Source organism: Pseudophryne corroboree, chromosome 3, assembly GCF_028390025.1.
Source record: "Pseudophryne corroboree isolate aPseCor3 chromosome 3, aPseCor3.hap2, whole genome shotgun sequence".
Taxonomy (NCBI): domain Eukaryota; kingdom Metazoa; phylum Chordata; class Amphibia; order Anura; family Myobatrachidae; genus Pseudophryne; species Pseudophryne corroboree.
The window spans coordinates 353,495,165-353,512,624 of NC_086446.1; positions in this window are offsets into that span (position 1 = coordinate 353,495,165).

Genomic DNA, 17,460 nt, shown 5'->3' on the forward strand with positions numbered 1-17,460 from the left:
AATCTTTTTAGACTTTGCCAAAGCGTTCGATACTGTACCACACATGAGACTTGTCTACAAGCTACAAGAATCAGGGCTAGGAAGCACAATATGCACTTGGGTCAAAAACTGGTTAGATAATAGGAAGCAGCGCGTTGTGGTTAATGGATCTTTTTCAACTTGGACTGAAGTGCTAAGTGGTGTGCCGCAAGGCTCAGTATTAGGACCGCTATTGTTCAATATTTTCATTAAAGACCTAACAGAAAGTCTAGAGAGCATGGTGTCAATTTTTGCAGATGATACCAAATTGTGTAAGGCTATAAATACAGAGGAGGATGCCGAGTCTCTTCAGAACGACTTAGTTAAATTAGAAGCATGGGCAGCCAAATGGAGAATGCGCTTCAACACAGACAAGTGTAAGGTAATGCACTGTGGTAACAAGAACAAAAATGACACCTACCTACTAAATGGGGTAAAATTAGGGGATTCTGTACTGGAAAAGGACTTAGGTGTCCTCATAGATAGCAAGCTAAGCAGTAGTACCCAAAGTAGGACTGCAGCAAAGAAGGCTAATAAGATATTAGCATGCATAAAACGGGGTATTGATGCTAGGGACGAGAGTATTATACTCCCGTTATATAAATCACTAGTGAGGCCACACCTTGAATACTGTGTACAATTCTGGGCACCGTACTACAAAAAGGATATCCTGGAGCTTGAAAAGATACAGAGGAGGGCGACCAAACTAATTAAGGGCATGGAGACGATGCAATACAAGGAAAGGCTTGAAAGACTAGGCATGTTTACATTGGAAAAGCGGAGACTAAGAGGGGATATGATCAACATCTACAAATATATAAGGGGACAATACACAGAGCTTGCGTGGGACCTGTTTTTGGTTAGATCAACACAGAGGACTCGTGGACACTCGCTCAGGTTAGAGGAGAGGAGATTCCGCACAATACGGCGTAAAGGCTTTTTCACGGTAAGGACAATACGTGTTTGGAATTCCCTGCCCGAGGGAGTTGTAATGGCGGCATCTGTCAACACCTTTAAGAATGGGTTAGATAAATTCCTATTGGATAAGGATATCCAGGGGTATGGTGCATAGTCATGCATTATAGTTACTATAAATAGGGATAAAATGCAATGGCTGACAGCAGCATCAGTAAGAAATTTTAGTCAAATCGTCATGCATAGGACACCACAAATAGGTTGACCTCGATGGACAATTGTCTTTTTTCAACCTCAGATACTATGTTACTATGTTACAAACGTGGCTGGCCTGCGAATAAGCAAACCTTGGTCAGATGGATAAGACTGGTGATTGCACAAGCTTATGCGCAGGCTGGACTCAGCTCCTGCTGCTATCAAGGCCTATTCTACTCAGTCTGTTGGACCTTCTTGGGTGGCCCGTTGTGGTGCGTTCGCTGAACAGTTGTGCAAGGCGGCTACGTGATTTTCAGTGAACACTTTCATCAGGTTCTTCTATGCCTTTGATACTTCCGCCTCCCAGGATGCTTCCTTTGGACGCCAGGTTCTTGTACCCGCTATAGTGCGTCCCCTCCCATGAGGAACTGCTTTAGGACATCCCCTATGTTATACCCCGCTGCAGAAAAGGAGATTTATGGTAAGACTTGTTAAATCATTCTGCGAGGTACACTGGATTCCATAGGTCGCCCACCCTGACGCACTTAGCTTCTTTGGGTTTGTATGGCATTAGCCGCTAGCCCCTTCTCCTGACATGAGAATGTGGGTCTATGTGAAAAACATCTACCGTCTTTCTTACCTGCTACTGTATTGGACTGGGTAACGAAACTGAGCTCCAGTGCCTGGAGGCGGGACTATAGAGGAGACGGTGCAGTGCATCGTGCGAACAGTCAAAGCTTTAGCCTGTTAGTGCCTCAGATCAAGATCTAACTCTACACCCCCGATGTTATTCCCTGTGGAATCCAGAGTACCTCTCAGAAAGAGATTTAACAATGGTAAGTCTTACCATAAATCTTTTTTCCTTCACTGTTCAAGCATGCAGTGATTTCTCTCATTTTGAAAAACCAAAATTCTGACCCTCTCTCTCTCTCTCTCTCTCTCTCTCTCTATCTCAAACTACTGCCCTATCTCTCAGCTCCCTTGACTTTCTAAGCTACTTGAGAGACTTGCCTACACTCAACTCACACACTTTCTTTACTCACACAACTTATTGGACCCACTTCTGTCAGGCATCCGTTCCCAATACTCCACCGAGACAGCACTGACTAAAGTGGTTAATGATTTGGTCACTACAAAGACTAAAGGCCATTACTCACTTCTTATTCTTCTAGATCTATCTGCTGCCTTTGACGCTGTTGACCACGGTCTTCTCACACAAACACTACAACCCCTAGGTCTTAAAAACACAGGCCTTTCTTAGGGGGTCATTCCGAGTTGATCGTAGTTGTGCAAAATTTTGCACAGCTATGTTCAACTTTCCTGACATGCGAGGGGACGCCCAGCACGGGGCTAGCCCGCCCCGCATGTCAGTCCGGCTTCCCTCCCAGAAGTGCAAAGGCATCGCACAGCGGCGATGCCTTTGTACTTCAGGAGTAACTCCTGCCCAGCGCAGCTTTAGCGTGCTGGCCGGGAGCTACTCCTCGCTCCCTGGCCAGCAGCGGCTGTGTATGAATTCACGCAGCCACTGCGGCCCTCCCCCCGTTTGGTCCAGCCACGCCTGCGTTGGCCGGACCGCGCCTACAAAACGGCGGCCAAACGCTGCCATTTCGCCACCTCCCGCCCATCGATCACCTCTGCCTGTCAATCAGGCAGAGGCGATCGCTGCCCTGCTACGGCTGTCGCCCGTCCCAAAGGCGCATGCGCAGCAGGGACCCGTTCGCTCTGCTGCATGAAAACGTAGCGAGCGAACCGGTCGGAATGACCCCCTTAGTTCCTATCCTACCTATCTAATTGCTCCATCAGTGTTCACTTCTCTGAATCTACCTCCGCTTTGCTACCTCTTTCAGCTGGATTACCGCAAGGCTCAGTCTTGGGTCCTCTGCTTTTCTCAGTCTATACCTCATCTCTTGGTAAACTAATCAGCTCTTTTGGATGTCAGTATCATCTGTACGCAGATGATACTCAAATCTACCTATTCTCCCCTGATTTGTCTCTCTGTACTGAGTCGTGTCACTGAATGCCTTTCTGCCATTTCATCTTGGATGGCATCTCACCATCTCAAACTTAATATTTCAAAAACAGAGGTAATTATATTTCCACCGGCTAATAATAGGTACCAACCTGATATCTCTCTCACTGTTGAAAACTCTACAATCAACCCTACCCCACAAGCTCACTGCCTAGGTGTCATCCTTGACTCTGATCTGTCCTTTGTTCCCAACATTCAATCTGTCTCAGAATCATGTTACATGCATCTAAAATACATATCCAAAATGCGAGCATACCTTATACAAGACACTGCTAAAACTCTAATCCATGCTCTCATTATCTCCCACATTGATTATTGCAATAGTCTCCTAACTGGTCTTCCCAAAACGAGACTCACCACTACAATCCATTCTGAATGCAGCTGCAAGGCTAATCTTCCTCGCTAGACATTCATCGTCTGCAGATCCACTCTCAGTCCCTCCATTGGTTACCTGTATTCTAACTTATTCAATATAAAATACTTTCTCTAACATTCTAGAGGATACTTGGGTTCCATTTAGTACCATGGGGTATAGACCGGTCCACTAGGAGCCATGGGCACTTTAAGAATTTGATAGTGTGGGCTGGCTCCTCCCTCTATGCCCCTCCTACCAGACTCAGTTTAGAAAATGTGCCTGGAGGAGCCGGTCACGCTAAAGGAAGCTCCTGAAGAGTTTTCTGCATTTATTTTACATGTTTGTTATTTTCAGGCAGGGCCGGTTGGCACCATCCTGCCTGCTTCGTGGGACTTGGGGGGGGGGGTCACTGATGACATCACCACCCCTCGGTTTGTAACTGGGACATCAAAACAACTGGGACGCCGGCTCAGTACCCCCCACTCTTCATTCTTCTGGCTCTGTTAGGGGTGGCGGCGTGCTGCGGGAATGTACGCTCGCCGTGGTGGGGCTTGCGAATAGTTCCCTCAGGAACTCAGTGTCCTGTCAGCAGGAAACGGGACCATTAACCCTTCAAAAGGTTGGGCCACCCTTCAAAAGGTTCCCAGTTGTTTTGATGTCCCAGTTACGAATCGAGGGGTGGTGATGTCATCAGTGACCGTGGCCCGCACCGGAGCTGATTGCACATTTTGGGATCCTTTATAAGGTATGTGGTTTTGTACATGTGTTTGTCTGATGAAGAAGTGAAATAAAAAAATTTAAACGTTGCATTAATCCTGCTCCTGTATGGATTTGTCACTGAGTGCCGCTTCCATCGATGCTATGTTGGACCTGCTGCTATAAGAGGTACCTAGGAGGGCACCGGGTCAGTAATTGCTTTCCAAGGGAGTGCTGCCACAAGCTTATGTATTGTATGGAATCTATTGTCTGCAGGAACAGGAGATTCTTGGCTTTAGCACCCGATTCTGATTTCTTGCATCAGTGTGTTTATCAGCCTTATCTGCCTAAACATGGCTGAAATGAATGCTGCAGCTGGTATAGAATCTGTGGACACTGTGAACTTAGCATTGCTAACACAAGGGACTATGCTCCCCTTTTCAGAGACAGAGGCTGAATCCATTTTGTTTGAACAGGCGCTTAACTGAGACTGGCTCAGATTGAAGCAGAAAGAGGTTGACTACTTATATCATGTGATTACATTGAGCGATTATTACAAGGAGAAACGGATCCCTCGTGGGTTCCATATCCGTAATTCCCCATCGATTGGGCGATTTAATACGACCTTTTGTAAACGCTGGATAGCAATATTAAATGAGTGCAGTTTTGATCTGCTACTCCTATTGATTGAGGATTCGACATGTGAATTGTCTATTGCACGTGAAAAGATTGCTACCTTTGGGGCAAAATTTAAACCCACTCTGATTGAGGATACGAAGGTGAATTGGTTGGAGAAATTGAATGGGCAGATCACTATGTATAGACGTGATTTAATACAATTTAAACAACAGAAATTGTCTAAAGTCAATACTGATTATGAACAAAATCGTGTTTATTTGTGGGCATGTGGTAGCTGGAATGAGAGACAGCAGAGGTTTCGCCAGAGGAATTATAAACAGATGTTGCAATCTGACTCATCCGGTGACAGAAATGCTAACAGTGACTCTGATGTAGTGTCTGATGGTCAAACTACTGGCTCCCATTCCCCTTTAGGGGTACGTACCCGCCGGGCAGGTGGCGGAAGAGGAGGTGGAAGCGGCGAGGGGGGCAATGCCAAAGAACACGGGCGAGGAAGAGTAGGCAGACCCCCACTTGCTCGGAGGAAATCATCTTCAATTTATCCAGTCATACTTTAACACCTACAGAGATGTGTGTATTAAGGAAAGGATTGTCGTTTGTACCCACAGCCCGCTTCTCATCCCACCAGTGGGAAGTTGAGAAATATAAATTAAATCGACAACTTAAACTTCACGAACCCTTTAAGTGGACTTCTTCTGGGACTACTCCTGAGGTTGCATGCACACCGAAAGATGTTATACCGTCTCAGTTGGTTAAACTACAGAAACGCAGCCGCTTTGATCCCATTTCATATAATGCGTCTATTAAAACTTTTAGTAGAATGTTAAGTGATGAGGTGTCTAATCATGTTCTCTCCAGTTCAGCAGACAAATTTCATAATAATTTGAGCAGGGAGGAATTCCAAGCTCTGAATGATCTGTCTAATTACACTGATATCACAATACGCCCCGTAGATAAGGATGGTGGTATCGTGATTCAAAATTTGTGTGTCATTATAGAGCTGAATTGGAGAGGCAATTGAGTGACTCCAACGTATATAAGCTATTGGATGGTGATCCTACCCGCAGTTTTTCTACAGTTCTTTATAATAAATTATGTAATGCAGTTCAAGCAGGCTTGATTTCTGAAACCCTTATGAATGCTTTGTTGATTGATACACCAAAAATACCAGTGTTGTATTCTCTGCCCAAAGTGCATATATCTTTGGAGTGTCCCCCAGGGCGCCCCATTATAGCGGCCCATGATGGGTTGTTTCAGAGAGTGTTGACGTACTTAGTTGCTATGCTTCAACCTTGTAGTGTTACTAATGAGAGGTACTTGTTGGATACTACAGCTTTTCTTACTAAGTTGCAAACTTTGGGTGAGATTCCTGTCGATTGTGTACTGTGTAGTATTGACATTTCCAGCGTGTATACTGTAATTCCTAATGGAGAGAGATTGTCTGCTGTGCACAGATTAATCACTGGTAATCCTCTATATACTAGCCCTGATGTGAATTTGTTCCTTGATCTGTTGGAGATGGTACTTACATACAATTATTTTTTGTTTGATGCTAAAAACATTTTTACAGACGTCTGGGTGTGTGATGGGGTCCGCTGTGGCCCCATCGTACGCCAATACCTATATGTTTTCAGCTGAACAAGAAATATTTTTTGATAATCCACGTTTTGCACATAACAGTTTATTTTTTGTTAGATATATAGATGACTTGTTCATTGTCTGGAACAACACTCGGGTGGCATTTGTAGAGGTTATTGAGACTCATAATTCCATTGTACACCCCATCAAATTTACATATAAGATTAGTACTGAATGTGTAAATTATTTAGATGTCCTGGTGAGAGTTATGGGTGGACATTTGATTACTGAATTGTACCAGAAACCCACGGATAGGAATACACTACTTCACTCTGATAGTTTCCATCCCAAACCTTTGAAATTCGGCTTGCCCTACTTGCAATTTTTGCGAGCTGTACGGATATGCAGTGATATTAATACTGCTAGCCATCATATTGACACTATGATTAACAAATTTGTACAAAGAGGATATGGTCTTAACTTTCTTTTGCAGGCGAAGGAGAAGGCGTTGGGATGTGACAGGCAGTCATTATTGATGGGTATATCTCCTAGTAGCAAGACTAAGAACAAACTATTGCCCTTGGTGAATTACTTTAACACACAGGGGTAAATTTACTAACATTCGTATTTTCCCGTTTCAGGTCAAAGTTCAATCACGAATGACATCGAAAGTGTAAAACTGCAACTTTTTGAATTTGTTACGACGGATTTACTAAGCTGCTGTATTCGGGTTTTTCTTTTGTTCCGATGTCGATGTCATTCGTGTTTTTTATTTTATTTTCACGGCAGTGATTAGCAAAACACTGCCGACTTTTTTACAATGAATCTCGGCCGGATCTGTGTGATCCGTGCTGGGGTTCATTTTTTTTTTTTTTTTTTAATTAAACACTGTAAAATCCCCCAAAAAAATTGCGTGGGGTCCCCCCTCCTAAGCATAACCAGCCTCGGGCTCTTTGAGCCGATCCTGGTTGCAGAAATATGGGGGAAAAATTGACAGGGGTTCCCCCATATTTAAGCAACCAGCATCGGGCTCTGCGCCTGGTCCTGGTTCCAAAAATATGGGGGACAAAAAGAGTAGGGGTCCCCCGTATTTTTAAAACCAGCACCGGGCTCCACTAGCTGGACAGATAATGCCACAGCCGGGGGTCACTTTGATATAGTGCCCTGCGGCCGTGGCATCAAAAATCCAACTAGTCACCCCTGGCCGGGGTACCCTGGGGGAGTGGGGACCCCTTCAATCAAGGGGTGTCCCCCCCCAGCCACCCAAGGGCCAGGGGTGAAGCCCGAGGCTGTCCCCCCCATCCAATGGGCTGCGGATGGGGAGGCTGATAGCCTTTTGTGATAATGAAAAGATATTGTTTTTAGTAGCAGTACTACAAGGCCCAGCAAGCCTCCCCCGCATGCTGGTACTTGGAGAACCACAAGTACCAGCATGCGACGGAAAAACGGGCCCGCTGGTACCTGTAGTACTACTACTAAAAAAATACCCAAAAAAAGACAAGACACACACACCGTGAAAGTAAAGATTTATTACATACATGCACACAAACATACATACATACTTACCTTATGTTCACACGCAGGTCGGTCCTCTTCTCCAGTAGAATCCAAGGGGTACCTGTTGAATAAATTCTACTCACCAGATCGCGGGTCCCAGGGTCCTCGGGGCATCCTTTTGTAATCCACGTACTTGCATAAAATAACAAAACGGAAAGCCGAGCCACGAACTGAAAGGGGCCCCATGTTTTCACATGGGACTCCTTACCCCGAATGCCAGAAACCCACTCTGACTGATGTCTAAGTGGGTTTCTTCAGCCAATCAGGTAGCGCCACGTTGTAGCACTCTCCTGATCGGCTGTGTGCTCCTGTACTGAGTGACAGGCGGCACACGGCAGTGTTACAATGTAGCGCCTATGCGCTCCATTGTAACCAATGGTGGGAACTTTCTGCCCTGCGGTTGACCTAAAGTGACGTCACCGCTGAGCAGAAAGTTCCCACCATTGGTTACAATGGAGCGCATAGGCGCTACATTGTAACACTGCCGTGTGCCGCCTGTCACTCAGTACAGGAGCACACAGCCGATCAGGAGAGTGCTACAACGTGGCGCTACCTGATTGGCTGAAGAAACCCACTTAGACATCAGTCAGAGTGGGTTTCTGGCATTCGGGGAAAGGAGTCCCATGTGAAAACATGGGGCCCCTTTCAGTTCGTGGCTCGGCTTTCCGTTTTCTTATTTTATGCAAGTACGTGGATTACAAATGGATGCCCCGAGGACCCTGGGACCCGCGATCTGGTGAGTAGAATTTATTCAACAGGTACCCCTTGGATTCTACTGGAGAAGAGGACCGACCTGCGTGTGAACATAAGGTAAGTATGTATGTATGTTTGTGTGCATGTATGTAATAAATCTTTACTTTCACGGTGTGTGTGTGTCTTGTCTTTTTTTGGGTATTTTTTTAGTAGTAGTACTACAGGTACCAGCGGGCCCGTTTTTCCATCGCATGCTGGTACTTGTGGTTCTCCAAGTACCAGCATGCGGGGGAGGCTTGCTGGGCCTTGTAGTACTGCTACTAAAAACAATATCTTTTCATTATCACAAAAGGCTATCAGCCTCCCCATCCGCAGCCCATTGGATGGGGGGGGACAGCCTCGGGCTTCACCCCTGGCCCTTGGGTGGCTGGGGGGGGGGACCCCTTGATTGAAGGGGTCCCCACTCCCCCAGGGTACCCCGGCCAGGGGTGACTAGTTGGATTTTTGATGCCACGGCCGCAGGGCACTATATCAAAGTGACCCCCGGCTGTGGCATTATCTGTCCAGCTAGTGGAGCCCGGTGCTGGTTTTAAAAATACGGGGGACCCCTACTCTTTTTGTCCCCCGTATTTTTGGAACCAGGACCAGGCGCAGAGCCCGATGCTGGTTGCATAAATATGGGGGAACCCCTGTCAATTTTTTCCCCATATTTCTGCAACCAGGATCGGCTCAAAGAGCCCGAGGCTGGTTATGCTTAGGAGGGGGGACCTCACGCAATTTTTTTAAAGAAAATAACCACTTTCCCACCCCTTCCCACTGATATACATGCACGGATCTCATGGATCCGTGCATGCCTATCCAATCACGAAAAAAAAAAGCAGGTCTGTTTTTTTAAAGCACTTTTTTACGAGTTGTAATTTTTCACGGCAGTGTTTGTTTGTTTTTTGCTTTGCACTTCTTAGTAAATGACCGAGATTCATACTTAAACAGCCGCGTTTTGACCGATGGTGTATTCATTCGTAATTTTTTTCTTGGACTTCCAAAAAATTACGAATGCCCTCATCACTGCCGTGATTATTGCTTAGTAAATTACCGAGATGACACTTTGATGAAAAAACGGCATCTCGGTCAAAATCGGGAGCTTAGTAAATTTACCCCACAGAGTGGAGTAATTTCACATACTGCCAAAACGTTGTGGCCCGTTATAGGCACTGATGCTAAATTGAAATTGGAGGACACGTCCTTTATGTCAGCTTACACGTGAGGTAGCAACATCAAAGACTGTGTTATGAAGACTGACATTACAGGCTGGGACAGCCTGCAGAGCGAGCAGAATACCTTTTTAACACTCCAAAAGGGTTGCTTTAGATGTTTAAATTGCATCACATGTAGAGCACTCATTACGAGTAAATATTTCTGTAATCCGTATAGTGGCAAGAAATATTACATACAACATAGAGTGACGTGTACCACAAAATTAATTATTTTTCTCTGACGTCCTAAGTGGATGCTGGGACTCCGTAAGGACCATGGGGAATAGCGGCTCCGCAGGAGACTGGGCACAACTAAAGAAAGCTTTAGGACTACCTGGTGTGCACTGGCTCCTCCCTCTATGACCCTCCTCCAGACCCCAGTTAGAATCTTGTGCCCGGCTGAGCTGGATGCACACTAGGGGCTCTCCTGAGCTCCTAGAAAAGAAAGTATATTTTAGGTTTTTTATTTTCAGTGAGATCTGCTGGCAACAGACTCACTGCTACGAGGGACTAAGGGGAGAAGAAGCGAACCTACCTGACTGGAGATAGTTTGGGCTTCTTAGGCTACTGGACACCATTAGCTCCAGAGGGATCGAACACAGGACCCGACCTCGATCGTTCGGTCCCGGAGCCGCGCCGCCGTCCCCCTTACAGAGCCAGAAGCATGAAGATGGTCCTGGAAATCGGCGGCAGAAGACTTCGGTCTTCAACAAGGTAGCGCACAGCACTGCAGCTGTGCGCCATTGCTCCTCATGCACACCTCACACTCCGGTCACTGATGGGTGCAGGGCGCTGGGGGGGGGGCGCCCTGAGCAGCAATATGAATACCTTGGCTGGCAAAAAATCACAATATATAGTCCCAGAGGCTATATATGTGATAAATACCCCTGCCAGAATCCATAAAAAAAGCGGGAGAAAAGTCAGCCGAAAAAGGGGCGGGGCTATCTCCCTCAGCACACTGGCACCATTTTTTCTTCACAGTGCAGCTGGAAGACAGCTCCCCAGGCTCTCCCCTGTAGTTTTCAGGCTCAAAGGGTTAAAAAGAGAGGGGGGGCACCAAATTTAGGCGCAATATTGTGTATACAAGCAGCTATTGGGGGAAAAAATCACTCAGTTATAGTGTTAATCCCTGCATTATATAGCGCTCTGGTGTGTGCTGGCATACTCTCTCTCTGTCTCCCCAAAGGACTTTGTGGGATCCTGTCCTCAGTCAGAGCATTCCCTGTGTGTGTGCGGTGTGTCGGTACGGCTGTGTCGACATGTTTGAGGAGGAAGGTTACGTGGAGGCGGAGCAGATGCCGATAAATATATTGCGCCAGGTCAAGGGACCCTCAGGCGATAGCTGTGGACGCTCTGGTAACACCGTGGGTGTACCAGTCGGTGTATGTGTTCCCTCCTCTGCCTCTCATACCGAAGATACTGAGAATAAAAGAAGGAGAGGAGTACGAACTATACTCGTGGCTCCGGATTGGCCAAGAAGAGCTTGGTACCCAGAACTTCAAGAAATGATCTCAGAGGACCCATGGCCTCTGCCGCTCAGACAGGACCTGCTGCAGCAGGGGCCCTGTCTGTTCCAAGACTTACCGCGGCTGCGTTTGACGGCATGGCGGTTGAACACCGGATCCTAAAGGAAAAAGGCATTCCGGAGGAAGTCATTCCTACGCTGATTAAGGCTAGGAAAGATGTGATCGCAAAACATTATCACCGCATATGGCGAAAATATGTTGCTTGGTGTGAGGCCAGGAAGGCCCCAACAGAGGAATTTCAACTGGGTCGATTTCTGCACTTCCAAGTTCCTACAGTCAGGAGTGACTATGGGCCTAAAATTGGGTTCCATTAAAGTCCAGATTTCGGCTCTGTACATTTTCTTCCAAAAAAGAACTGGCTTCACTGCCTGAAGTTCAGACTTTTGTTAAGGGAGTGCTGCTTATTCAGCCCCCGTTTGTGCCTCCAGTGGCACCGTGGGATCTCAACGTGGTGTTGGATTTCCTGAAGTCGCATTGGGTTGAGCCACTTAAATCCGTGGAGCTAAAATACCTCACGTGGAAAGTGGTCATGCTGTTGGCCTTGGCGTCGGCCAGGCGTGTATCAGAATTGGCGGCTTTGTCATGCAAAAGCCCTTATCTGATTTTTTTATATAGATAGTGCGGAATTGAGGACTCGTTCCCAATTCCTTCCTAAGGTGGTATCAGCTTTTCATGTGAACCAACCTATTGTGGTGCCTGCGGCTACTTGGGACTTGGAGGACTCCAAGTTACTGGACGTAGTCAGGGCCCTGAAAATATATGTTTCCAGGACGGCTGGAGTCAGGAAAACTGTCTCGCTATTTATCCTGTATGCACCCAACAAGCTGGGTGCTCCTGCTTCTAAGCAGACTATTGCTCGCTGGATCTGTAGCACGATTCAACTTGCACATTCTGCGGCTGGACTGCCGCACCCTAAATCTGTAAAAGCCCATTCCACGAGGAAAGGGGCTCTTCTTGGGCGGCTGCCCGAAGGGTCTCGGCTTTACATCTTTGCCGAGCTGTTACTTGGTCGGGTTCAAACACTTTTGTTTGAGTCTACAAGTTTGATACCCTGGCTGAGGAGGACCTAGAGTTTGCTCATTCGGTGCTGCAGAGTCATCCGCACTCTCCCGCCCGTTTGGGAGCTTTGGTATAATCCCCATGGTTCTTACGGAGTCCCAGCATCCACTTAGGACGTCAGAGAAAATAAGATTTTACTCACCGGTAAATCTATTTCTCGTAGTCCGTAGTGGATGCTGGGCGCCCATCCCAAGTGCGGATTGTCTGCAATACTTGTATATAGTTATTGTTTAACTAAAGGGTTATTGTTGAGCGATCTGTTGAGAGGCTCAGTTATATTTCATACTGTTAACTGGGTATAGTATCACGAGTTATACGGTGTGATTGGTGTGGCTGGTATGAGTCTTACCCGGGATTCAAAATCCTTCCTTATTGTGTCAGCTCTTCCGGGCACAGTATCCTAACTGAGGTCTGGAGGAGGGTCATAGAGGGAGGAGCCAGTGCACACCAAGTAGTCCTAAAGCTTTCTTTAGTTGTGCCCAGTCTCCTGCGGAGCTGCTATTCCCCATGGTCCTTACGGAGTCCCAGCATCCACTATGGACTACGAGAAATAGATTTACCGGTGAGTAAAATCTTATTATTTGATCACATGCCCATGTGGCTATAACTATGTTGGCAAGACTGACCGTACGTTGCGGAAAAGGAGTGCTAACCACAGATTGTCTATCAGAAATGCTGTGTCTTCAGGAGAGAGTGATCAACCTGTCACGCACCACTTTCTGCAGGCTAAACATAGTTTAGCATGTTTGAAATACATGATCATTGATCATGAGCCATGCAGACTCCGTTCAGGCTTTTACAAAAGGAATCCAGATGGATTCATGAATTGCAGACCCTTGCCCCTCTGGGTCTTAACAAAACCTTAGGTCTGCACTGCTTTTTATAACTTTTGTCTCTTTATGGGGATGACAGTTTGAGATCTAGTCTCAGATAAACTATCTATTACATTAGTCTATTCAAAAATTTGTCTCTATTGCATCTATATATGCCATTTGCTCTTATTGAATTGATATGTAATTTGCTGCAATCGGTTTTTATTGCTTTGTTCTCTGTCCCTTTTTCATTTACCTGCTGCTGAATGTGTTTTTAAATCATATATGTGATGTATGTTATCAGGGCCGTAACTACGTGTGTGCCAAGTGGGCTTGGCACACAGCGCAGTTGCCCTGAGGGCGCACGGCCAGCGGCATGTAATGAGTCAAATTGACTCATTACATGCCGCCTCTGCTGTGTGCGCCGTGCGCCTCGCTGTGGAAGGAGAAGTCAGTAGCGCCGGGCAGCGGAGAAGGAGGAGGAGGGAGGGGGAGCAGGGAGCCGCAGCAGCGCTATGTCATTGGTAGTAAGCGCCGCTGCAGCATCCCCTCTCCTTCTGTATTGGCTGCCCGGCGCTGCTGTGGATGCTGGGATGCGGTTCCTCCATCCCAGCATCCACAGCAGCGCCGGGCAGCCAATACGGAAGGAGAGGGGGATGCTGCAGCGGCGCTTACTACCAATGACATAGCGCTGCTGCGGCTCCCTGCTCCCCCTCCCTCCTCCTCCTTCTCACCTCACTGCCTGCACCGAGGGAGCTGCACGAGGAGCCTGACTGCCAGCAGGGAGATGGTAAGTATATCTCTCTTTCTCTCTCTCTCTCTCTCTCTCTCTCTCTCTCTCTCTCTCTCAGAGGGTCACCGTCTGCCGCAATGTGTACAAAGGGGGATGGCTGCCGCAATGTGTAAAAAGGGGGACTGGCTGCCGCAATGTGTAAAAAGGGGGCCTGGCTGCCACAATGTGTAAAAAGGGGGATGGCTGTAAAAAGGGGGCCTGGCTGCCGCAATGTGTAAAAAGGGGGATGGCTGCCGCAATGTGTAAAATGGGGGCCTGGCTGTAAAAAGGGGGCCTGGCTGCCGCAATGTGTAAAAAGGGGTACTGGCTGCCGCAATGTGTAAAGAGGGGGCCTGGCTGCCGCAATGTGTAAAAAGGGGGACTTGCTGCCGCAATGTGTAAAAAGGGGGCCTGGCTGCCGCAATGTGTAAAAAGGGGGACTGGCTGCCGCAATGTGTAAAAAGGGGGACTGTCTGCTGTAATGTGTAAAAAGGAGGACGCTGTCTGCTGTAATGTATAAAAGGGGCTCTACCTGGTGTAGTGGCGCTACTGTGCAGCGTAATTTGAATAATGTAGACTACTGTGCACCGTAGTATGAATTGCTATTATTCTGTGGCCACGCCCCTTCCCGTGAAGCCACGCCCCTATAACTTTTTCACGCGCCTACGGAGCGCACTGCCCCTATCTTACATGGGGGGGCGCCACTGTCGTTTCTTGCACACAGCGCTAAAATGCCTAGTTACGGCACTGTATGTTATCGTTGCTCTGGCATCTTTTAATTTATTGTATATGCACATTACGGATAGGCGCTCTTTTGCTTCTGTCTGATTAGGTGTTTTGTTTTCATAGTTGTCCCGAGTCGAGGGGTGTTTGTCTGATGAAGAAGTGAAATAAATACTTTGAAACGTTGAATTAAATATGGATTTGTCACCGAGTGCTGCCTCCATCAATGCTTTAGTGCTGCCTCCATCAGTAATTGCTTTACAATGGAGTGCTGCCACAAGCTTATGTATTTTATATATATATATATATATATATATATATATATATATAGATACACAAAGATGTGCGGCACTCCAGGCGTCTTATCAAATGATACGATTAGAGACAGACTGTCTCTAATCGTATCATTTGATAAGACGCCTGGAGTGCCGCACATCTTTGTGTATCTATTGCTACTTATATGCGGACACCCGGTGCATGATTTATAGCTGATGGGAGAGCCGGCACCTGCTGATTTTTCTATATATATATATATATATATATATATATATATATATATACTAGTCCAGTGCAGTTTTATTGTGCTTATAATAATCTCTGCATTGCCTATGACTGTGTGTGCCTGTACCTGCTGTATGGTTTCACTCTCATGTGTATCCCATCTAAGGTAGCTATCACTATATTCTATACCCGAAGGGACTAGGGGGGGTCATTCTGACCTGATTGCACGCTGCCTTTCATCGCAGCGCAGCGATCAGGTCAGGAGTGTGCATGCGCCGGTGCCGCAGTGCGCTGGCGCATACCAGACAGCCGACAGCTGTTGTTGCCCAGCGATCGCCTCTGCCTGATTGACAGGTAGAGGCGTCCGCTGGGCGGGACGGGGTGGCACGGCGGCGTTTGGCCATTTTGTGGGCGCGGTCCGGCCAACACAGGCATGGCTGGATCGTGTGGGGGGCGGGCCGCAGCGGCTGCGTGACATCACACGCAGCCGCTGCGACCATCACAACGACGAGTAACTCCCGGGCCAGTACGCAGGAGCTGCGCTGGCTGGGAATTACTCTTCAAGTACAAAAGCATCGCCGCTGTGTGATGCTTTTGTACTTGTGCTGTGGGGTCCGGCTTGACATGCGGGGCGGACTAGCCCTGTGCTGTGCGTCCCCCCGCATGTCAGTGTGAATGATCGTAGCTGTGCTAAATTTAGCACAGCTACGATCAGGTCTGAATCACCCACTAGGTGCGTCAGGGGCCTCTAATATAGTCTACACAGTACTTATCGCTATATGGATATTTTACTGTGTTACAGTTACGTACACCAGGATTTAGTTCACAAGTTTGTGTATTCTAACGCTGTTTGTGTACTTTGTCTGCAAGTTGTGTACTCTGTCTGGCTTCATCGTACTAATAGCTGGATTGTTGCTTTATTACAATGTCTATCAATGAGGGCAGTAAAACTCTGGAAGCTCCTGTAATTTGCAAGGTATGCCCCAGAGGTATTCCTGAGGGGGAAGTATTGTGTGATGGTCTGTGTACTAAATGTCATGCACCTCCCAGTCAGCCTGTAGCTCCTGTAACTACAATGGAGCCACCGTGGGCTATATTCACCACCCTCCTGGGGACTCTAGTGGACCATTTAGCCCACCCCCCTATGGGACCCAGGCCCGGCGACAGGGGGGGTCAAAGGGGACAGCCGTCCCGGGCCCCGACGTTGTGAGGGGCCCCAAGGTCCAGCGGCGGCAGTGGCCCCCCTGTCCGTTCTCCCTCCGTCGTCCATCCCCGCGCCGCCGCACAGGAAAATGACGGGCGCCCGCTGAGATTGTGTTACCAGCGGGCGCCCGTCTCCCTGCACAGCGGCAGCCGGAGGCAGGAGCTTAGTACTGAGCTCCTGCCTCCGGCGCCGTCACTGTGTGCTGCGTGCGCTATGGGAGAGACGTCAGTCATGACGTCTCTCTCATAGTGCTGAGGAGAGGACGCCAGGAGGATGTCTGGAAGCGGGAACGGGGATCGGTAAGTATGTCCTTTTTTTTAATCTTTCTTAGTGCAGCGGGGGCACCTACTGGGGGCAATGTACGGGGGACATTACTACTGACGAGGGGGCAGCAGCAAGGGGCATTACTGCTGGGGGGGGCATTACTACTGGGGGCATTATTACTGGGGTGCATTGCTACTGGGGGGGAGTCATCTATTGGGGCATTACTACGTGGGGCATTATTACTGGGGGGCATTACCACTGGGGGGGAGTCATCTATTGGGGCATTACTACTGGGGGCATTATTACTGGGGGGCATTACTACTGGGGGGGAATCATCTATTGGGGCATTACTACTGGGGGCATTATTACTGGGGGGCATTACCACTGGGGGGGAGTCATCTATTGGGGCATTACTACTGGGGGCATTATTACTGGGGGGCATTACTACTGGGGGGGAGTCATCTATTGGGGCATTACTACTGGGGGCATTATTACTGGGGGATATTTTTACTGGGGGCAAACTGCTGAGGGACATTATTACTGGGGGGCATCTACTGGGGGCAAACTACTGGGGGACATTATTACTGGGGCAAACCACTGGGGGTAAGCTACAAGGGGGCAAACTACAAAGGGCTAACTACTGGGGGCATACTGCAGGAGGGCATTACTAC